The sequence below is a fragment of the Ceratotherium simum genome, chromosome 15, assembly GCF_057802395.1.
Source record: "Ceratotherium simum simum isolate JZ-2026a chromosome 15, ASM5780239v1, whole genome shotgun sequence".
Taxonomy (NCBI): Eukaryota; Metazoa; Chordata; class Mammalia; order Perissodactyla; family Rhinocerotidae; genus Ceratotherium; species Ceratotherium simum.
This window is the reverse complement of record NC_141914.1, coordinates 24,220,862-24,245,062: the sequence shown is the minus strand read 5'-3', so window position 1 is coordinate 24,245,062 and position 24,201 is coordinate 24,220,862. Positions and strand designations below refer to the sequence as shown.

Sequence of the window (24,201 nt, the reverse complement as noted above, 5' to 3'; positions counted from 1 at the left end):
ACCTATAACATTCTGTGATTCTTGGATTAATTTCAGCCCCTCAGCACCAGTTCTGGGTACCCTTGATAATCTAATGATAATCTAGTCTTTCATATCCAAACACCCCCCCACACTTCCTAACATGGCCCCTTTACTCCAGCCAAACCAGTTTTCTCACTGTCCCTGAATATAGCACATTCATATTCATTCCCGACCATTTGCCAAATCCCTCTGTAGAGACACTAAGGAAATTGGAATGCACATCCCGGTCAGACCATGGTCTCTCCAGCCCATTGTTGGAAAAGATGTGCCCACTGCCTTCCTTGATGCTGACTTTCAAGGTGGGCATATGTCAGCTCCCCTGGGCATCCATTTACATCTCTGACATTAATTTGTCCAGACCCTTTGTGAACTCATTTATATTTCCCTCATGTACGACATCTTGGAGTAATGTGTTTCACGAATTTATTACCCATTTCTTTTATTTGTTCTAACTGTTCCTCGCTCATCTTCCCCTCCAGCAAGTGCTTGGGTTGAATAAGTCCTTGTTCACCTTCTCCTGGTTCTTGATGAGTTTACTGATTTCCATCGTGTCCTTTTCCAGTCTGGAGAATTCTAACCTTTATGGCCTGTCTTCCCTCCACAGCCCTCAATTGTTCTATCTCCGTTCCTTCTCCAGTGTCAGAATATCCCCTCAGAGGTTCCATGGCTAGAACTCGCCACAAATCAATGAGGAGAGGAAGCATTGAGTTTAGAAAAATGCAAGGGCGTGGGCTTGGTTATTTTCAGTCTGCCTCCACCCCTTGCTGATGCCTGATGTGTGTTTTCTTGGACTTTGGAGCAAAGCAGTACTTCAAACTCAAGTACTGGAAAGGAAAATGCTTCCAAAGACACAGGCCCTTTTCTGGCTTTTGACAGAGACGTTAGTCACAAAGTGTGGATTTGTTTATTTTTAAATATATTTGTACACACCATGTTAAATTCATCTGCCAATTTGTATAAACTCAGTTGATAACAATAATAATTAACATTTAGTGAGCTCTTAAAATGCCCCAGGCACTGTGCTAAGTGTGCAGTATCTGTCTTAATCCTCTCTGCAACCCTCTGACATAGGGATTATTATTACCCAATTTTGAAGACAAGAATATTGAGAAACAGAGAGATTAAGTGACTTGATCTTCATACAGCTGGCAATTGGCAGAGCCTAGACTCAAGCCCAAGAATTTTCAGCCTTGATACTCTACGCAGTTAACCCTGGCTGTAGATTAGCATCACCTGGGAGATTTGAAAAACCCCTAGTTCCCCAGGCCCTACCCCAGCTAGGTCAGACTCTCTAGACACTGAGGTCCAGATACAGGTATGTTTAAAAGCTCCCCCAGGCAATTCTATTGACCATCCAGCATTGAGGACCACTGCTCTGGTGCCTCCTACCGTCAAGCCTATCGGTTTATTTCTACTGTAACCAGAAGAATACATTTAGTCGTCTGCAACGTGGAGTTTTGTCATGTGACATTACCCTCCAGCACATTTATAAAGATGTTAAATCTGATCAGACTTGGCATAGATTCTTTTGTTGTGGTGGTGGCAGTGATGGTAAAATACACATAACATTTAGCATATTAGCTATTTAAAAAAAATTTGCTTCTTAATATATAAACTAGATCATTCTACATGTATATTTTTTTCTTTTTTAATTGTGGTGAAATATACACAACATAAAATTTACTATCTTCCTGATTTTTTAAGTGTACAGTTCAGTGGCATTAAGTACATTCATGTTGTTGTGCAACCATCACCACCATCCATCTCCAGAACTTTTTCACCAACCCACACTGAAACTCTGTACCCATTAAATACTAACTCCCCATTTCCCCACCACCCTAGTCCCTAGCAACCACCATTCTACTCTCTTTCACCGTGAATTTGACTATTCTGGGGACCTTGTATAAGTGGAATCATACAATATTTGTCCTTTTGTGTCTGGCTTATTTCACTCAGCATAATGTCCTCAAGGGTCATCCATGCTGTAGCATGTGTCAGAATTGCCTTCTTTTTTAAAGCTGAATAATATTCCACTGTATGTCTATACCACATTTTGTTTATCCATTTACAGCATCGATTCTTGAAGAGGGAGTTTTAACAGTACACCATCTAGAGAAGCCAAAATCTGCTCCTACCCTCTGTTGTCTGTATCTCAGCCATTCACTAATCTTGATGAAAGAGACATCATTCCCTCCTTTAGCCCCATGGTGATGTAACCTTTTAAAAGAGCCTTTCCGGGGCCGGCCCAGTGGTGCAAGCAGTTAGGTGTGCGTGCTCCACTGCAGCAGTCCGGGGTTCGCTGGTTCCGATCCTGGGCGCACACCGATGCACCGCTTGGCAAGCCGTGCTGTGGCGGCATCCCATACAAAGTGGAGGAAGATGGGTACGGAGGTTAGCCCAGGGCCAGTCTTCCTCAGCAAAAAAAGAGGAGGACTGGCAGATGTTAGCACAGGGCTGATCTTCCTCACAAAAAATAAATAAATAAATAAAATAAAAGAGCCTTTCCAAGAGAATTTTGTCAAAAGCTTCTAAAAAGTCTAAGTAGTTAATAGCTGTTTCTCCCTTATATCTACTTTTTCACTTTCTCAAAGAACTCCACTAAGTGTGTCTTTTCTCTCCCTGTTCCTGTCCACTCCTACATCTTCTGTGTGGTCCAGGACAATTCCCACCTCCTTCAAGAAGCCTTCCTGGACATGGCTCTGTGGGCTCCCTCTCTCTTGAACTTCTCTGGTGTTTATTGCTGGAGCAGCCAATCTGGCATTTACCTGCTATTTACTTTTTGCTGGCACCTCACATTCCCAATAAGATGATCATCCCTTAAGCATTGCTCATCCTTTATCTGTGTCCTCTCTAGCCTCAGTGCAGAGCTGAGCAAATAACAGAGGTAGAAAAATTCTTATTTAATTGACCTGAAGGAGCCTGCTGCCTCTCCTTGAGAATCAGGGCTTCTCAGCTAATGTCTGAGATGTCTGAGATCCAAGCTGCCTGCTGCATCACAGGACGTGTAAGGGCACATCCCATCCCCCTTCACTTCCCAGACTTGGGGTGGAGCCAGTGCTAAGCCATATTGACAGGGGGCAAAGTTCTCTGCATCATACCTTCCCTTGTTATCCACTTGACTCATAGCCCCAGCTTCTCTGGGCATCCATTTCCTGTTCTTATTTTTTTACTCCTCTCCATCTCAGTTCCCTATTCTGTATCCCAATCCCTTTGGTTCCTGCATCATGCAGCAAAGGTGGATAATGAGTTTTCATTATTTTTGTCATCTCTGCCCTAATCAAGGTCTCAGTAAATTGCAGGGGCTTTTGTAACAGTCTCCTAACTGGCCTCCCTCACTCAGGTTCACCCACTGCCACCATCTCATCATGTCAGGCTCCTGCTCCAAACTTGGATGATTCTCCTTGCCTGGCCTGTAGGATTAAATCCAACCCCCTCCCATGGCATTCCAGGCCTTTCTAATCCGGCCCTGCTCACAGTCCAACATCATCCCCTACTGTATCCCTCCATGTATTCAATCAATAATGATGTATTGAAGGATTCCTCTCCACGGGTTCTGGGTACGTAGTATGGTCCCAGTATAGTGGTGTGCTCAGCAGATAATTTGGAGAGAATTACTGTTATCCCCCTCCCTGCTAAGGTGTTGTTAATATATGGGTTGCCTTGTCTAGACAAGTCATGATGCCAGCCTATTGTTCCCCCACCATGAGGATTTCAGGGGCCTGGGAGAAACATTTTGGTCAGGGCAAAGGAGTCTTTCTGGACCTCTCAACCATGTTAGTGGTTTTCTACCCCTACTCAGGCAGCAGGTTCTCCTTCAGATTCCTCCTTATCTCCTGTCCAGAGATCTGGCCCTGCTCTGGTCCTCTAAGCACCAGGCCTGGGCCTCTTGATTACAATCTGGGGTCCTCTTCTTAACAGGATTCAGATCCCCCTCTAGGGATACAGCCTTAGGTTTCCTTGGCCAGTGCCCATCCTGTCCCGATCCATCCAAGACCTCTGTGGCTTCACCCTGGTGCTGGGAGAGAATCACCAACACAGATCTCTTGTTTTCAAATGTCTTCAAGAAGGGTGACCACATCTTGTGTTTTTCCTTGGGTCGAAATGTCCTGAGAGTGACCCCTGCCCCCTCACCTGGAGTTCAGCACTTGACTTGGCCCTTTATCTAGCTCATCTACCAGGAAGCCTGGTGTCATCTGCTGGACCAGGCGTGCCTCTGCCCTTCCTTCTGATACACACCCCTCCCACACCACACTTCCTCCTGACTCATCCTCAGCCTAAATCTGACAGTGTTTGCCAGGACAGCAGGAAAGAGGAAGGTGGAGAGGCACTCTTGAGTGCCTGGGGAGAGAGATGTGATTACCCCTGGGTGTCAGCCCAAGGGAAAGCCACAAAGTCAGGCTTCATTCTCTCTCAACACACTCCTGACTTAGGAGACGTGAAAATGGTGTGTGTGTGCATGTACACACTGTTTTACACATGGTGCCAGGGATAATGTGGGAGGGTAAATATGTGAAGACGTGGAAGGGGATTTATTTTTTCAGGGATTGAGAAGAAAAACTAGAACTACAACACAAGAAACAAAAGTGATGCCATGATGAATGTGCACATGTGGGATTGGTGGCCACATTAGAGGTCTGAGTTTTCAGATCCAATTCTTCGCTCTGTTGTGACTTGGAGAGCTGCTGTGTGGGTCAACGGACCCATGTGGTTAACCGGGTGGAAAACAATTAGTATATGTTTTACTCTAAGTGCATTTTCTATTAAAAAGTGTTTTTAGTGCAAATATAGCTATTGACTAATAATCAATTGGAAAGAACATTATGATATAGAAAAATCTAAGTTCAAATCTCAGCTCTGAAAATGGCCAATTGTGTCATTGCACCTCAGTTTCCCTACCTGTAGAATGGGGACAATAATAATAATTCACTCACTAAATTGTCATTGTGCACTTCTTTTTACCAAGCACCATTCTGTGGGCTGGGATTGTAGCAATGAACAAAGCAGGCAATGTCTCCACTTTCATGGAATTTATCTTCTGGTCAGAGGAAACAGACAATAAGTATGTACAATGTCAGATGATGATAGAGAGAGACAGGGGTTTGTCATTTTTGAAAGGATAGTAAGGCATCTCTAATGAATTGATATTTGAGCAGACACTGAAGGAAGTAAGGGAATGACCCATGTGGACATCTGACCAAAGAGATTTCCAGGCAGAGAGAACATCAAGTGCAAAGGCCCTGAGGTGGGAGCCTTGGGTGTTTGAAAAACAGTGGAGAGGCTGATGAGGCTGATGAGAAGGGAAGGAGGGGAGAGTGGTAGGAGATGTCAGAAAGGCCTTGTGGACTTGGTAAGGATGTGGCTTTTCCTCTAGTGAGCTGGAGAGCCATAGAACGTTTTAAGCAGAGTGCCAGGATCTGACACTCCGAGGATGGTTTCTGTCTGGAGAACAGACTGTAGGTGCAAACGTGGAAGGAGGCAGAGAAGATATCCGGGTGAGAGGAGAGTGGTTTGAATTGGGGTGTTAGTGGAGGAGGTGGTGAGAATTGTCATATTCTGAAAGTATTTTGAAGGTAGAGGCGATGAGATTTACTGATGGTTTAGATGTGGAGGATGGAATGACTTCAAGATTTTGGCCTTGAAGAATTCGAAGAATGGAGTCTTTATTTACTAGGATGGAGAAGCCGGAAGGAGGAGCTGGTTTGGGGAAAGAAACTCAGAAGAGTTGGCCACATCGAGTTTGAGATGCCTGTTAGACGTCCACGTGGAGGAGAGCAGCAGGAGGTTGGTTCTCTGCATCTGGGTTTCAAGAGAAAGGTCAGAGCTGCAGATAACGGACTTGGACGTCATCAGCATAGAGATGGTGTTTACAGCCACAGGGCGGAACAAGATCGTCTAGAGTGGCAGTGTAGCTCTCTCCTTTACAGGAGTGTGAAGGTCAAAAGATATTGTGTAGAAAACACTTTTGTAAACCGTGAAGTGCTATACACATGGAAAGGACTAAGTGCATAAATATGGTAAAGAACATAATTCAAAGAAATATCTGCAAGAAGAGATAGAATCTGTGTGCAAGGAGAACCTTAGAAACCAGTTGATCAACTCCTCTCATTTCACCCATGAGGAAGGGCAGTTGAAGAGGTTAAGAGGCTTGTGCAAGGACACCCAGCTTGTCAGTGTCTGAGCTGGTCCTGGAACTGAGAGGCTCTAACTGTGCTGTGGTGCTCTTTCCACCACGCGACGCACCTGCTCACATTTACTGCTTTAGCTCTCCCTGAATCTGTTAACCAGGGCCAAGCAATTCTTCCAAAACAGAAATCTAATTATATCGCTTTGTGCTTTCATACATGCTATTTCCTCTGCCCGGAATACCCTGCCTCCTCCTGCTTCTCTGTCTGGCAAATTCCTGCCCTGTCTCCATTCCCAGCTAGAGGGGCCCTTTGCTGTGAAGACTTCCCTGCCCTGCTGGGTAGAGCTGGTCATCAGCCCTCCAAGAGTGCGTGGCGCTCTGGTCCTGTGACGGTCCTTGCATTGGCTGTGAAGATGTCTGCCTCTCCCGCCTGCCTGTGAGGGTCTGGCTTTCTCCTCTTCCTGTGACCTCTCCACCTAGCATAGTGAGTGGCACTTAAATGTTTGGGGAGGAAGGAAGGAAGGAAGGAAGGAAGGAAGGAAGATCTCTCACATTAGCTCGGGACAATGGCAATGCTGCCATTTAGTGACACTTCAGTTCCTCTGACCTAAGTGTGCTTTTGGTTCACAAATCGACAATGACTTCTGGGGTAGGAGTTTTCTTCTTTCTTTTCCATCCCCAGGAACAATGAGCAGGTGATGCTGGGGCCAGGAAACTCTTTGGACATTATAAGTGATTGCTGCCTTCTTCTTTTCAATTCCTCTCTCCTATCAGTATACGAGTGGCTGCTGTGTGCTTGCTGTTTACTGCAAGACCAGATTTGTGTTTGAGCCGGGGCTATGCACAGGCATGTGTATATACATACACACACCCCTACAGGTACACATACACCTACACACACTCCTGGGAGAGGCTGCACTCTTGTTTGTCAGAGGTAGCTAGATCTCCCAGAAAGTGCCCTCAGATGGGAGGCAGAAGACTGCGTTGGGCTCCACCCTTGAGCAGGAAAATTTGGACTTACTTCTTAATCTCTCGGCACCTTAGTTCAAGATAAGTTCGGAATTTCTAGGTCAAGAGTGAATTCTAAAAACTCCTTCCCACTCCCTATGCTCGCTGCTCTTTAGCTTGTTTGTTTTGGATAATTCTGTATTAATTACTGTATTTACATTCTGCTTAATTAACACTGTTCCAGTAGGTGGAGAATTGCTCCTAATAGAATTAATTATTGTACAGGTTATTGCAAAGGTTTAAGGAAGGTGACAGAAGGTGGTGGTGACATTGTGGTGATGGAGTCAACGCTCCAGGTTTTGTTCCAGGTAAATGATTCAGAGATTCTAACAAGGCTGGGTTGGCCAAACTCTGGGGCTGCCTGAAGCAGGTGGGAAGCCAGGCTAGTGAACCAAATGTCCCTTCCTGAGGCTTGGACTTCTAAAGTTCTCTAGTATTGAGAGCTCTTGAGTAATCACTGTTAATCAATACAGCACTGTAGGACGCAATTAGGATTAATTAGCCCAGCATCCCAAGCAGCAATGCTCCTCTGTGTCTCCTTGGGTGTCTCCCTTCTTGGCTCCTGCTTCCCCTGAAAAGGGAGGGTTCCTGTCCTGTGTCCCCAGAGTGGGGTCTCCTCTCTCCCTGCACCAAGCACCCTCCCACACTCATATACTCATTCATAACACGGAGAGGGAGAACGAGGAAGGGCATGAAGTGATGACGGGGAGGGAAGAAAGATAAAACCACCAAAACATGATGGAAAAAGAGAGGGAGGGTGAGAGAATATGGTGAAGGATGGAGATATTTATTGCCTTTCAAGAGAGAGCTGATGCCTACAGAACCACTCAGAAGCCATTCTGTCTGCTCCCTCAACCAGACAAATGGGAAGCTCTCCTGCTCATCCCTTTTCTCCTGCAATATACGGAATGTTTTCACGTTTCTGTATTAATTAAATGATGTCTATATATCACACACATTTATATTTTTCAATGACAAAAACAGTCTCCACAGTTCTGTGGGGAATGGGATGAGGATGAGGATGTGTGGAGGGGGGCAGCACTCCAGCAGTGGAAGGGTCCAGACGGGATCAGGAGACCTTCCCCCATTCCAGCCTGTGACTCCGGGAATGTTGCTTCCCCTCTCTAGGTCTCATTGTCCTTGTCTGTAGAATGATAGTTTTGGACTCGAGGCCATGCATTACCTCTTCCAACTTGATTTCCACCTCCATTTAAATGGATGGGCCACCAGACCCCTCTGCTGGGGCATGCACCTTTCCTTCCTTTTTTCCTCTTCTCTGTATCTCTCTTGTCTTGTCTAGAGTATGTCTTACTTTTGCAACTTCCTCTCCATTCTGTATATTATGAGTTTCAGCATTTCTGTTGCCCTAGAAAGTCTTTATTTCTGAGTTTGTGCACTGTCTCCCTTCTTACAGCATCTCATGAACTCCCTTCTTGGAATCTTTCTTTCTTTCCCATCTTCAGGGCCAAACTGCTTCTCACCTCAGTTCAGAGGTGTGTGTGTGGGGGGGGGTGTGGGGGGGTGTGTAGGGGGTGCTTCTCTGAGGCTCTTACTGTCTCCATCCCTCTGCTTTATCTGAGATTTCATTTATCCAGAATTTTGTAATGTAAAATGCTTCTCTCTAATTCTTCAATGTCTGGCAGACCCTAGAAAGTCTTTTAATGTTTTCTTTCTTCCAACTTAAATTTTTTATTTCACATTTGGTTATCTCTTAAAATCACACTTCTCAGGATTTAATTTTTCAGGTTCTTTGTCTTTATCCTTCATTCTTGCGTTTTCTTTTCTTAGGTCACCTTTTTTATTTTAAAATACCTTTTTTTGTTCAGCAGAGGGCTCCCTTCCCATCTCTCCTGCACCCCGGGCAGATAGATTTGAAGCGTGCCCCTCTGTCTTTCTCTCCTGCTTTCTTGCGAACAGAAACACTAGATACTCCAACTTGTAAACAATTCAGCCTCGCTCGGTGTGACCGCGCGAATCCTTCCCTCCACAGCCCAGCGCACTCGGCCACCTCCCGGGATCGCTAATTTTTGGGATGTCCTCCCAAGGTTCCTGATGTACTTTTACTCACTGTAGCCCTTACTTATTCTTCAAATCGTTCTATGGGGTGGGTATTACCAACCCTGCTTTACAGGCTTGGCGAGGTTCACTCAAGGTCGTGCAGTTTGTGAAGTTGACCCTAATCGAGCCGGTTCTGGCTTTCCAGTACAGCCCAGCAACCTCCCCTCACTCCCTTCGACTGCAGTTTATACCAGATTTCCCCTGTTTTGTACGCGGTTCTTTTCCCCTTCGAATCCACAGGCAGGAAGATCGTCCCTAGCTGATAGGACTGGGGAATTTGGGAGCCGGGGGGAAGGGAAATTTTCCTCAGGCCCCAAGGGCCGGGATGTGCAGGGTTCGGGTGGGCTGACGCCCAGGGAGGAAATCAGGTTCGACAATGGGGGTGCTGAGGACGGTGAGGCAGATGTGGCAAAGGGCAGCGAGTGCTCGGGGGACCTGGGTCTCGCCGCTCGAATTCCGACTGCGGAGCAGGACTTCTGTCCATCCTCCTGGTAACACACTTGGCAGGCCAGGCGGGGATCGGGGCGAGCCCGGGGATGCGGAGGTGCAGGGCGCCCCCTCGCGCTCCTGCGCGCGCCTCAGGGCTGGCGGGTGAAGCGCCCGCCGCGGCAGGTCCTCTCCAACCCCCTCCTTTTCGCTCCCGCTCGCCTCCTTCTCTCCCATCGCTCCCAACTCCTCCCCCACCGCCGCTCCCTCCCTCCTTCTGCTCCCTTGGTCTCCTCCTCCCCGCTCTCACCCGCGCGCCGGGTCGGGAGCTAGTTGGAGCGCGGGGGCTGCTGCCAGAGCCCAGCTCCGCGGAGCCGGGCGGGTCGGCCGCGCGTACAGCGGCTGCTGGAGGAACCGAGCACAGCGGGCGCGGGCCCGGGTCGGGACTGCACGGGAGCGCCAAGCCGAGGGCCAGGAGCCGTTCCTGCGCGGCCGCCTCATTCCCAGACGGGTCACTGGCCCTCCTGGTTCGCCTCCGCCGCTTTGCGCCGCCGAGAGCCGGGAGCCGCCGGGAACCCGGCACCTGCGCCCGCAACCGGGAGGTGAGTCCCGGGCGCCCCTGGCGTTTCCCCTGCCCGGGCCGGGGCTGCAAGTTGCAAACTTCGGCAACTCGGGTGGATAGAGGAGTGGAAGCCCGGGGATGCTGGCAAGTTGGAACCAGGTGACAGAGGCTGTGGGCGGGAGGAGAGAGGGTCCCCGGGCTTCCGCACCGCCCGCTGCCACCTCGGCTTGGGGCTCCCCGCACCGCAGCGTTCCCGCCGCCCGCCGCTCCGGGTCCGGGCTGCACGGGGCCCTCGCCTGGCTGCGGTCGGCGCGTCTGGGCAGCAGCCGCGATGGAGACCCAGGCCCCGGGCCTGGAGGAGGGGCAGGACGAATGAAAGGCTGGGAGAGCGCGGGGCAGAGGCGCTGAGACTGGCGCTGAGATGGAGGCTCAGAGAGGGCCGACGAGTAAACCCGGTGGAGGGAGAGTGCGGGCGGCGAGGCGCCTGGGCACGCGTGGCCGGTCCGGAGTGTGAAACCTCGCGCTCGGGGACGTCCCCGCTCCGCGGCCACCGCCCCCACCGGTTCTTCCCAGATCCCCTGCCCTGGCGGGGCCCCGCGAGCCCAACTCTGCCCTGCCAGGCCCCAGACGCAGGGGTCCGGGGATCCCGCGCTCCCCCTCGGTGGGTGGAGAGGGGTGCGGCGGCGGGAACGCGGGACGCGAACGGCGATTTCCTGATTTATTTTTCTCATGGTAATTTGTCTTTGTGGTTGGGGCTGCCCATTCACTTTCCGCTCACGTCGTGCCGGAGATCCAGCGCGGAGGGAGGGAGCGGGGGGCGCGCGGGCACAGGGAGGGATGGAGACACGAGAGGGGATCCCGGGCCGGAGCGGGGCGGGGGCCGAGATGGAAGTGGGCCTAGGACCCGCCGAGGGAGAAGGCGAGGCGGAGGGGACCGGGCCGAGCGGAGCCGCGGGCCGGCGGCGGAGGGAGGACGGAGCCGGCTTCTTCGCCTGCCGCAAACTTTAAACAACGAGGAGGAGCCACCTGAAGCTCCGTTCTTCCCTCCTCCCCTTACCCCCGGCGCCCGGTCCTCGGGTCACTCCGCCCGCCCCGCCGCGCCCGGCAGGAGTGGGCCCCGAGTTTGCATGGGGAGGGGCAACCGTCGGACTCTGCCCCCACCCTTGAGATCCCCTCCAGGCTTTCCGCGGTGGGAATGCGAGCAGCCGGAGCGGAGAGGCTGCCTGCCTTCCCGGCCCGGTGGCTGAGCCCAGGGACCTGGGAGTAGGGGATGGAAGCTTGCCTGTGTCTAGACCACACTACAATCCTACCTTCTCTGTCCCCAACCCCCATCTTTTTCCTTCAGCCCCTAGCGAATCCAACCTCCTCCCACATTCCTCAGGCATCCCCCTTCCCACTCCACCCCACCCACCACTTCGGCCTCATTCTGTTTCTTCGGTAGCGGCGCCTCTCTCCAGCGCCCTCCGGGCCTCCTCGTCTTCGCTACCCCACTTAACCTCATCTTTTAGCCTATTCGCTTCCATTCTTTCTCCTCACTTACCCTGCCCCCCCTTTCTTCTTGGCGTTCAAAAGTGACCTCTCACCTTTTCTGAACCGGAGTACATGACCTTGAGAAGGAGCAGGGGGAACTCGAGCTTTAGCACGGGACCTCACAACTAGGAAAAGGGGGACAGGTTAAGAAGCAGCTTGGAAAAAACTACCGGTATCCTGCCCCAAATCTAGGTCCCAACCAAGGAGGAAGGGGGATAAAATATCAGAGAGAGAGAGGGAGTTTGCCCCTTGGTCACCCATAGGGCAGTGAGACTATTTGGGGAGACCACTCAGGAGGAAGGGCTGCCTCCGGCTGTGCCAGCTTGGGAAAGGCGTGTGTGTGTGTGTGTGTGTGTGTGTGTCTGTGTGTGTGTCTGTGTGTCTGCGTGTGGGGGGGCAGGTATCTCCTTTCTGCATGTCAACAGCTACCACACCAGTCTGGGAGGGGATGGCAGATCTTCCATCTCTTTTCTCCGTCCAGGGACTCAATGCCAGAGACTTCCTCCTCCAGAGCTGACAACAGCCGGCATTATCCTCACTGTGGACATCAAACACTTTTTAAGCACCTACAGGGTGCAATGCACTAAGCTAGGTGCTGGTAGATACAAAGAGGTACAGGGCTGAGCCCCCGACTAGAGAGGCTGCTAAATTCACCAGTTTGATCCTAAGACACTTGTGTGTGTGTTTGGAGAGGCAGAAGATGAATGGGAAAATGCACAGGCAGGACAAGGCAGCAAGGACTCGGTGCCAAACGGTGACCTAGGGCTTAGGAGGGGACTGGTTGAAGAAAGCTTGGTGACTCAGGTGGGGCTGAGAGCTGGGCTCACTGACGTGGCCCCCCTCCCCACCAGCTGTCTGTATAGGGAGGGTGGGACAGGAGAAAGGAAGGCTTGGGAGGTGCTCCCCTTCCACTTCTCCTAGAGCCAGACCGGAAAGGCAGAGAAGCCAAGAGGTCCAGTCTGGCTCTGTGGATTGCCACCTCCCATTGGGAATGGAGGAATCACAGAAGCTTTTCTGGATTGGGGTAGCCTTCCTGGCTTGTTTGAAAGCCCCTCTGTTAGTTAATTCTTATGGAGGCTCAAGCTGGAAGAGGGCTTGGAGATTGTCCCTTTCAGGGCAGTCACAAACTCAAATGCCTACAGAGGGCAGGCAGGTAACAATGTGCTGATCAGGCAATTAGAATGGCCCAGCCTTGGGACAACTGGATGTTCAAAGTCAAACTGGCCAAATAAAATGGTCCAAACAAAACCAATGTGCAGCCCTTGAGCAGTCTGACTCCCTAGACCTGCAGATCAAGAAATTCTGATTCTAAGAAGTGATCTCATCTCTTTGTGTGTGCATGGTATCATGTCTCCCTGAACCTTGGGGATTGATTGGAGCATTCCACAGCCTAGTCCTACCTCTAACCTGCTGGAACCCCAGCTCACCCTCACTCTCAGGGCCCACCAAGGTTCTTCCATGAGATGATGAGTTCCTTGAGGTCAGGGAGCCATCTTGTCTTATACAAATCTGAGCAATCTCATCCACTGATGCAAGGTTCCAGATGTACAGCCAAGACTGGAACTCAGGTCTCCTGCCCCATCCCCCATCCCCCAGGAACCCAGTGAGTGTAAACCAATTTTATTCTTTACAAAAAAGAAAAAAATCCAACCAGGAATTTTTGTTTCCCTTGATGTAGTAAAACCTTATTCAGGGGTTGGATGAGAAAAGACCAGAAGCTCACATAGGATGTTTGAGGATCCCAAGGAACATCCAGAAAGCACTGAGCCCTGAGTGTGGGTCTAAAAAGGGGAAGGGGAGCCCCAGCAAGGGGACAGAGGGACGACAGACGTTTATGGAGGATCAGCCTCGCGAGGCTGAAGATTGGTGGATAGAGTGTGTGCACTTGGGAAGAAGATGCTGTCGGGTCCAATTATTTTGAACATTGATCATTGCTCCTGTTTTTAATTTTGTCATCCTCCTATATCCCACAGGGAAAGTGAAGAAGATAGCAACTCAGATCACTACCCTACAATCAACCAATTCACTACTTTTCTTGAGAAATGAGGTGGTAGAATGGACACAGAGGGCAAAGGACAAAGTCCCTGATTAGAAGTGCATGTTTCCTTATTATGTAGCCTTAAAGGACCCGGGGCTGACCTCCTTTGTCCCACCACCCACATCCCCAGCAGCCAGATGTTCCCCATGGTCCTCAAGTATTGGCTTTGTGATTGGCTGGGTACAAGGTAAATGAGACCAACAGTGGCACTAAACACCCATGTTCATCATTTCCTGGGCACCTCAACTATGTGCCAGTCTTTGTGCTAGAAGCTCTGGATACAACAGTCAACAAGACATATCTTTGATCTCCCAGGATGGAGGTGAATCAGCATGACTAGGAGAACATAATTAGTAGCATTGCCTCGACTTCTGTGATGGGATTTATTGTGGAGGTTTTTTTTCCTGTGTGTTTGTCTGGGTGACCTGACAGTTATGTGGCTTGTCCAAAGGACTGGGGGTCCGGAGTTTGGGAGGGCTAGGATTCCACCACCTTAGCTGTTCCCTCAGTTCCAAGTCTTCCTCCATGCCTCAGATTCTTCACTCATCAAGTGGGGTTGAACACCTGCCTTGGACCTGTGGTGTGGACAGAGGCAAAGCCAGGGACCTGGAGATCTGGGGATGAGGACTATTGGGAGGGAGTATTGGTATTTGTACTTCAGGTTCACGGTCTGAACCCCAGTGTGTCCTGGAACCATCCTGTGCCTCATTCAGTCACCTTGATCACTAGCCTGTCTTCATCAATTGATGACTATGTATGTGTTGGAAATAGTTACCTCTAATGAATGAGTTTTCTTCACATTCACATCTTTGCATTTGAGTTTACCATCACTAGGTTCATCTTAAACTTATGACAAAGCTTAACTAACTTGATCTGAAATGTATGGCAAGAGGCCAAAGCAAGTGTCTTGGCTAATGGAGTTTCATTGAATTGACCTAATTGAGCCCTTCTTTTACAGCTTGTGTGGGCAACGCCTGGCTTTCACTGGCATAGTGCTATACATTTGTGCATCTCCCTCTCTCTGAATCTGGTTTGATGATGTCTGCCTTGAGTGAGGAGATAGCTCTCTGATGGGTAATCTGGAAGGGGATCTTTGTGTATGCCATTCTCTATCTCAGATGGACGAATCTCCTCTAAGACTTTCTTTATGAAGAAATCTTCTTTATAACCTTCTGGAGAAATCTCCCTTATAACCAGCTTGAATGCTAGAAAGTGGCAGGGAAAAGTTCCAGCTGGGAGCAGAGGTCTGAAGGGGCAGGGGTGGGGTGCCGAATGTTCTGTGGCTCTGCCATGTCACTTTCCCTCCCTCTGCTTTGGTGTTTTGCTTTAGTGAGCCTGAGAGATGAGAACCAAACCTTGCAGAATGCACTCTTTAATCCTGACATTAGTCAGGGGCTCACCAATGAAAAATTACTACACTTGGTAGCTTCAGAGTGGAAAAAAAAGAAGATGGCCTCCTACCCAATTTGCTGCTGGGTACAGTGGGGAAAGCCCAAGGATGGACCCCTGCGCTGGAGACCAGGCTTGGGAGAGTTTGACCTTGAGCACATTTCCCAACAGTTGGGCTGCTCATCCTTCTCCACTTTCTGACTTGGAACAGGAAGACAAGGATTCTGTTGGGCTTTCCCTGAGCAAATGAAAGCTTTAAAGGCAATGTTGTGTGTGCTGAGTCCCACCATGACACTGCCCCCATTGATTTGGGTTTAATAAGGATGACTTAATCAGACTTGTACCTGGAACTCGTTTAAATTTGAAGGCTTGTTGATTTTATCAGATTATCTTTGCGTTTGAACCAAGAATGTCTCTGGCTGGTCTCTTCTGTGATAGGAAGGGTTGGTTCTGGAGGATGGCTGCTGACCATCTGTTCTGCCAGTCCCCTGAGGATCAAATTAGGAGATAGGTTTAAATTCCCAAAGGAGCAGACTGAGTTAGAAACAAGGGAGGCTTCCCCACTTGAGCATGTCTGCCAAACCTAAATTCCCCATCTGTGAAAATGAGGGGGTCACACGAACCCTAAAGCCCTTTCTGGCTCTCGAAGTAAGTGGTTTTGAATGGAGATTACAGTCACTTATTAATTTCCAGAAGTGATTCATTCCCTTTTTTTGTGGATTATGTATGAGGATGTTTGGTCTCAGGCCAGTTGCTAGTTACCATCCAGCCCGACTGTTGGTAACCCACCTGATTGCCAGTCACAGCATCTTCAGAGTCCTTTCAGCCTCCGCCTGAGCCAAACATCATTTAGAAGGTAAATATGCTCTGTATTGAGGTGTATGTGTGTGTATAAATACGCTCACATACATCCACGAATAAACATAGATGCAGTGAATTGCAAAGCTGTGGGTTATGGTTTCATCACCCAGCATTTTGGATTATCTGCAGCTCTGTTCTTCTGCCAGAGCTGACGTGAGGCTGCCTCCGGGAAAATTCAGGGAAATGGCTGGTGGGGTAGCAATTTAGATCCATCCCTCCTTGCCAACCTTCTGGTCTACCTGAGCCAAAACTCCATCCATATTACCCTGTCATTGTCCTGAAGGCCGCCCAGGAGCCGGCTTTAAGGAGCACAAAAGAGCTGCTCTTAATTATTCAGGGATGGATGGAACCCGGAGGAAAACACCTGACCCAAGCCTCTTTCTCTTCTTTTGTTGCCTTGAGTAACTCTATACCTGCAGTGAGAAGCTGAGGGAGATCTTATCATTTAATACAAACTTTTGTTTCCAGCAGGCTATTCCCTCTGCTCCTCTTCCCTCAAGGCACCTGGGGGAAATGAGGAGCCCTCCGAGAGGCCACATCCACCCCGAGCAGACTGCCTTTAAGGTTCACACGTTGCTCTGTTGGCCAGGGTGTATTTCTGCCCAAATGCAGGACAGAAGAGGAAAATACCACTAGCTCCGGCTTCTGCAGAGTCAGGTCCCTGTAGATTTCCCAGGATCCTGGTTTTCTTCCCTTTCTTGCTTACGTGGAGTCATCAGTGCTTGCAGTTTCTGGAGTCCACTGGTAACCAGGGCCTCATCAGGAGTCCAAGTGGAGAGCACTGTCCTGTGGCAAAAACTCCTAAACAGGCCAGGTCTAAGGAGCACTTCTGTGAATGTCCCCCAAAGCTGAGTGTCATTTTTCTGTATAGACGGCCTTGGGGCCATCTACTCCCTTTCAGCATCTCTGTAGCTTCCAGAGTGAGTGTCTCTTCACATGCTGGGCTCAGTCCAGCGAGCAAGGCTCAAGTGTCCTTTGTATACAAGTCACAGTAGCTTGGTCCAGCTCAACTAGTTCACTGGTTCCTATTAGAATCACCTGGAGAGCTTTGAAAAAATATAGATGACCAGCCCCATCTTAGACCTTAATTAAGTCAGAATCCCTGAGGGTGGAGCCTGGGCATTGGTATTTCTTTGAGCTTCTAATATGCAGCCATGGTTGAGAGCCACTGACCTAAATCTTCTTTCCTAGACTCCACCTGGCCTCACGCCAATGGCACACAGAATCTCCTAGCATCTCAGCCCTTCAAAACAGCCAGGTCCTTTCTAGTAGATACCAGCCACAGCTCCTGGCATTCAGGTCATAGCTACTGTTTGTGTTCCTGTGTTCTGAATTTAATGACTTTCTATTCTAAGCTGATTGTGAGAGCTTCCTTCTAGTGTAACTTCTTTGTGGTCATTTTTTCTTAAAAAGCATTTATAAAAGTAATACACATTCATTCAACATTTTTGTATGTTTCCTTCTAGATATGTATGTAACAAAATTGTGATTGTACTGTCTGTTCTTCTGTAATCAGCCTTTTTCATTTAATAACATATTCTGATAACTTCCCCGTGACTTAAGTATTCTTCTGAAATGGGCTTTTTAATGGCTGCCTGGAATTCCATCTTATGGATGAGCCACAATTTATTTACCGAATCCCCTGTGGGTTGGACATCTAGGTTCTAAACCATTTTTTTTTTTTTTTTTAAAGATTTTTTTTATTTATTTTATTTTTTCCCCCCAAAGCCCCAGTGGATAGTTGTATGTTGTAGCTGCACATCCTTCTAGTTGCTGTATGCGGGACTCGGCCTCAGGATGAACGGAGAAGTGGTGCCTCGATGCGCACCCGGGATCCGAACCCGGGCCACCAGCATCGCAGCGCATGCACTTAACCACCAAGCCACAGGGCCGGCCCTAAACCATTTTTGACTATTATAAATAATGGTGCAGTGAACATCCTTGTATATAAATCTTTGTGCCTTTTGATGATTATTTCCTCAGAACAGATTTCTAGAAGTGTAATATTTATGCTTCTGTTTAACGTGGACCATTTAGACAATTTTTGACTAACTTTCTATAGCAGTTAAAAATTTTATATTCAGAGCAGAAAAAGCAAACTGTTTTCACTGAACTCCTCTGAGGCTTCAAGCTGGCTGCTTCGTCCTACCTGACCTGAAGGTCGGAATCCTTGACCTCGCCTTGTGCCCAGGCTTCACCTCCAGGTCAGTTCCCCAAATTGTCAACTCACTCCTCCAGGTGAGCTCCAAGTCTCTCCTGCCCCAAACCTCCAGAGTCTTTAGTTTTTTCTTTCACCTTCTCAGCCTTTTCCTCTTCACACCTCTGGCCCCGGAACTATCAGCACTCAGTGCCTTCAAGCTATTGTTCCATTAATAACAGCTATTAATTATTGAGCTGTTACTATGTAGCAGACAGTCTGCTAAACTTTTTATATGCATTATCTCTCTTCATCCTCATGTGCCTATGTGCATGTGTTATTTTTGTCTTCACTCTCCACATGAGGAAACGGAAACCTTGAGAGAGAGAACAATTTCCCCAAGGTCACACAGCTAATAAATAGTAGAGCTGGGATTTAAACCCAGAATGACTGGCTTCAGAGCCTGCACACTTAACCACTGCATAGCCTCTTCTCCATCCTTGGCTCATGGTGTCAACAAATTGTTCACAGATGCTCCATCAGCATCCCATGAACATTCACTGCACCTGTCTGCAGCAGAAGAGGGGCAGTCCTCACATATGAAGGGCAGGAGAGTAGGCATGCTATTCAAGGCCCCCTTTTCCTCTTCACTTCCTTGAATCTGTCCTCACCCCCTTTCTCCAGGTGCCCCATGCCAGAAAACATTTCTTGCCTCCTCACTGACCAGCTGCCAAGACCCCAGCATGCCTTGCAGCTGAGCAAGTCCAAGTTATGACATATCCATATTACAGTTTCCCCACCCAGTCAGAAGAATTTGGATGCTACTTTCCCAGCATGGATTATAAAGCTGTCAGGGAGGCATACTATGGTAATGATGGGGGATAGGCAGCCTGACTTCTGTCGGATGTCAAATACTGTTTACAGTGGAGGATTGGATACATTTTTTGCATTCTTGCTTATGTAACATTGTCATTGCTCAGAAGGTAGAGAAATAGCAACTGAAACTGTCCTTCTGATTTGATTCTGACCATGACGAAGAACTAGGTGGTGGTGTGGCAGTGCTTGGATGAAGGAGACCACGTCAGCCTGGCGTTAACAATGGCCAAGGAGAGAAATGCCATACCTACAGAGCTTCCCTAGACTGTAGGAAGTCTGATTTCGGGAATTATGATCATAAGATTAGGGATTCCAAAAGGGAAGATGGTTTGTGGCAGGAGAGATTCTGAAAAATGAAGCTTTACATTTTTATGCGTGACTTGGATGAAACTGGAGTAAGCGAGCTCATCAAATTTGTTGATGACAAGGCTGTGATGGGCAGCTCCTGTAAAAGACAGAATAAATATTCAAAATGATCTCAAAAGACTGGAATGCTGAGTTTAAACCAACAAGATGAAATTTAACAGGGGCAGATGGAAAGTCGCGTTTAGATTGCAGAAATTAATTACTCAAGTTCATGAGCGGGGTGAAGGTGGTGGCAGACTTGATTTGGCTGCAGTTCCTGAGAAAAAGATCTGAGGGGTTTAATTGTGCACAGGCTTCATAGCAGCCGACAAGGTGATGGGGTTGCTCAAAGCAGCGTCATCTTAATGGCACTAAGAGAAGCTCAGGGTCCAGATTGGGTTTTCCTTGGTCATTAACGTTCTCATTTCCGGACATGGATTTTAGAGGGGACCCTGACCAACTCAAGTGTGCTCAGTGGAGGGCATCCAGCCTCAGGAGGGGGCTGGGAAACCCAGCCACAAAAGGTCAGGTGAAAGCAGCCTATCTGTTTAGAGAGGGAGAAAAGCCAGGGGGTCATGGTGGCTGACTGCAGAAGAAGCAGGACTCCCTGTAGAAGAGAACACAGCTCATCAGCCCAGGAGAACCAGGAGACTCTAGAGTGAAAAGTGTTAAGAAGCTGGATTTTTTAGAATGAACATCTTCGCAGCCAGAGGGGTTCTAGTGAAGCAGCACCAGCTGGCAGTCCTGCTGCCGAGATGCTGTTGGGGGTCTCCTGCCCTGGATACAGATGATCAACCTTGCGGCGTACCTCTGTCTCTCTGCGGTTCTGTGTCTGGAGGACACTGCCTCCTTTTCTGATTGCTCCAGAGCAGTGGTCCTCTGACCAGCAGCTTCAGCCCACCCAGAACCTGCTAGGAAGGCGACAGTTCTTGGGCCAAACCCCAGACCTACTGCGGCAGCTCCTGGGGAGGGGCCCAGCAACACGTGCTTTAACCAGCCCAGGCCATTCTGATGCGTGCTGAAGTTTGAGACACTGCTTTGGATCACACTAGGGTGTTCTTTCTGTTGCTGGATGCTTATGGCACTTCTACAGAAAACCCACACCCGTTTACCGGGGGAGCCGTGTAGAACTTTGGAAGGAACGTGGGCTTGGGGAGGAGACAGACTTGGGTTCAAACCCAGCTTGACTGGTTTTTTGTTGTAGGTTTTATATAGGTTCCTTTCCCTCTCTGAGCCTCCTTTTTTGTACTGTAAAATGAGGGAGGACTAGCTTAAGGGAGGATTAAATGAAGTGGCTTATGTGGATGGTCGCTATTAGTATCAGGTCGTCCTGGGAAGGATCTTCTTATGAGCATCAGAGTCGCCTTTCCTGCAGAAGCCTGTCTTCCTGATGAGCTCACCTTGAGCCCCTGAAAGAGAGGCCTGGGTGGAGGCTCCTCTGTATCCCCACACAGCACCCTCCAGCATGGTGCTCCCTCAAATGAGGGGTCAGTTAACTCTTGGGCTGCCAGTTCGCTCCCTCCCTCCACAATGGAGAGCCATGGCCACTCTCCTTCCCATCCCTATCCAAGACCCCTATTCTTGTGAGCATCAGCAGGTTCGTCCTTCCAGTGGACCTGGATCTTGCCAAACTTGATCTTCTGAGGTGTGAGAGTCTAGACTCTCTGCCCTCAGCGTGCAGTTTCATCTGCTAAAGCCATCAATGAAAGGCCTCGGGGCCAAAACATCTCAGGGTAGCCTCTAACTTTTTAAATGGGTAGGAAGCCTGAGTTGCTGGTGTCAGCAGGGCAGGAAATGTGAATGGGCCCTTCTTGGAGCTGGAAGATGCCGGGGTCACCTCTACAAGTCCCTACCAAGGGGTCAGCTGGTGGAGTCTTCACTTCCCCAGAGACAGAGAGCTCATCTCCGCACAAGGTGGCCCATTTGATTTTTGGTCAACAATGTCTAATAGAAAGTTCTTATTTTTCTGTGAAGTCTGTGTCTCTCCCTGTGGACTCCATCTCTTCCCCATCTGGCTGTTTCAGGCAAACCCAGTCCCTTCCTTGCCACAGCTTTTCAAACATTGGAGACCAATTGGCTTCCCCACTTCCATTAGTCCCCTTCTGCCTCATCTCTTCATCTCTGGGCTTAGGATCCTGTCTCTGACATCCAGTATATCTGCTGTTGCTCCCAGCTTCAAATACTCCCCATATATTGATCCAAGGAATTGATAAGATGTCGAATGTGGTGGGATAGGTCAGAGCCCTACAGTGTGCTCCTGGATACTTCCCTCCCAGGGGTCTGGATCCATTGGTGAGTACTCTTGGGTATGATTTGTTCAACTAGCTACATATCCCACTCATTCTGCCACCTTCTAGCTTCCTTTCTCTAGCTTGTACGCAACAATTTCATGAAAAGCTTGTCAGACTTTTTTAAGATCGGCTACACAGGTGAACCCCATTTCCCTCGTCTAGCAGCCTGGTGACCCTGTCAACGGAGGAGATGAGCTTTGCCTGACAGGACTTGATTACTGAACACACTCTGTCTGCCTGTGATCTCAGCTGCCTTTCCGAAGTCCCCACCACCCTTTGTTTATAGTCTCTTTAGGAATTTTTCTCAGGCGGCCCATAGAGATTTCCTCTCTGTGGTTTGCAAAAACCACCTCCTACCCCCTTCTGGAAGTCAGGGCTGTGTGGCCTGCCTGACTGAGGCCTCCAGCCCCTCTGGTGCTTGCCAGGATCCTGTCAGATTCCTGTGAGATCCCCACAGCTGGGCTGAGCCTCATTTGCATGTTCCCGTGCCCGGGATGTGCGGCTGGGCCAAGTGGCTTGAACTGGAGCAGCTGGAGGTTTTGCAGTCCTTTCATCAGCCTCCAGCTGGGCCTCCTATGCCCGAGGCTCCTTTCACCCTTTCCTTTCCATGGAATCCCACACCCTGCTGGAGAAGACAGAAGCCAAGCTGGAGACAGAGCTTTAGGGCCTGCCAGAGAAGTCCCCCAAATCTGTGGGCCATGTTAGCCCCCTTTCCGCATCCTTTCCCCCTCCACCTCCTCTCTTTACCCAAATGTCTCTCAGTCCTAAAGTCTCTCCTTCTCTCTTTTCTATTCTTGCTCTTTGCGTGGGGGAAAACGTGTAAGAGATGGTGAGGGTGTGCATCAGGGGCTGGACTGGCAGGGTGGGGGTGGGGGGGCAGGAATTGGGCTAGATTAGGGGCAGGGGAGGGATGCTGAAGGCCTCAGATGCTTTGCTGAGGAGCCTGGCTTGGAAGGCAGCCTGGAGCTACGCAGACCTGGGTTTGAATTCTGGCTCCGCCAGAGTGACTTTGGGCAAATTATTTCTCCTTTCTGAGGCTCAGTTTCCTCCATCTATAAAATGGCCATAATACCTACTTCAGAGGGTGGTTGTGGGAATTGAATTAAATGAGTTCGTGTAGTAAAGCAGGTCACCTGGAAAGGTACCTGGGACCTAAGGGCACCAAGCAAACTGGTCCTTCCACAGAGAGGACTGGGGAGCTGAAGCCTGATGTGGGGGGAGGGGGAGGCCCGTGTGGAGGGTGGGGAGGAGTTGGGGCCGCAGCCTGGGCGGAGCACGTGGAGATGAGGGCCAGGACTGCAGTGAGGCCATTGGAATAGAGAAGAAGGAGTGAGTCTGAGAGAAAGGGGGAAGGAGGAAGCCCCAGTCTCTGAACGATTTGCAGAGGAGGGAGTATTAGGAGCATCTCCTAGAGTTTGCTGAGAGCTTGCATTGTGCCAGGCCACTTAAAAAGCTGGTTTGTGTATTTTAGCTCACGACAGCCCTAAGGGTAGATATGACTTTACTACCCCCATTTTACAGATGGGGCGACTGAGACATGGACATATTAGGTAACTAATAAGCCAGTCCCAGGCTTCCAACCCAGGTGGGCCGGCTGCCTCCCAGCTCGCTCTCTCCTCTATCACTCCTCCCTTCTCTTCATCCATCACGTTGCCTCCATTCCTGGCTCCATCCTGCAGGACCCTCACACCATCTCCTCCTCCATGGTTGTTCCCTCATCTTATGAATGGGGAAACTGAGGCTCTGGTAGTTAGGTAAATGGCCCCAGGTCATACTCTCCATCTCACTGGCTCACTCCAGTCCCTTGCAGACCTGACAGGTGATGGCTTCAGGGGAAGAGGCTCCGCAGCTCCATGAGAGGGGGTGACCAAGCATCCCCCCTTGTGTGCCTTCAAGAATGGCCTTTGGGCCTGTCCACTTGAGGTATGCTCCAGGACAGGACAGAGCCTCTGTGATGGAGCCCCATGGCTGCACAGCCCAGATGTTCAGCCCGAATCCCACCCCGTGTTTATCTTAGAGGTTTGGGGTGTTGAGGCTGGTGAGGGGATTTGGAGAGACTTTTGTCTCAAAAGCACTGATAGAAATTGAACCCTGCCCACCACAGGGCTCAGGTGATTTTATCTGTGTTAAGGAGACCTGTTTCAGGTGGCCTGTGTGCATGGATGATCTAGCCTTTGAGGCACCAGAGAAACTGCTGTTTCTCCTGTTGGGCTTGCTCTGATGGGACTGTGCCAAAATTCTGCCTGGTTCTAAATTCAAAACCTTGTGAAGTGCTCACATTGTGGGTGAAAGTGTTTGCAACGAGCTGGAGAATCACGGGGCTTGGAAGGAGCTGGGATAACATCCAGTGCAGGCAGAAGAAGCTGGGATGTGGAGGCCACTGTCGTTCTGGGGTTTCGTCCATGCTAGGCTGTGACTTTGGCTTTATGGCCAAGCTCCTTCTCCTTGTTGAGTGATGATGGACATGGATGGACAAAGGGCTCCTCCAGTGTGGGGAGGTCACAGTCGTTCTCAGGATTTGAAGAGACAACCTTC

General features: G+C 49.5%; 1 protein-coding gene across 1 annotated transcript in view; it reads left to right on the top strand.

The window, feature by feature from the left end:
* The first annotated feature begins 10,011 nt into the window (after positions 1–10,011).
* SEMA5B (semaphorin 5B) overlaps positions 10,012–24,201 on the top strand; it is a 114,233-nt gene continuing 100,043 nt past the window's right edge. The window contains exon 1 of the mRNA XM_014783015.2: positions 10,012–10,239. The gene's annotated coding sequence lies outside the window, so the exon portion shown is untranslated. The remainder of the gene's footprint in view (positions 10,240–24,201) is intronic.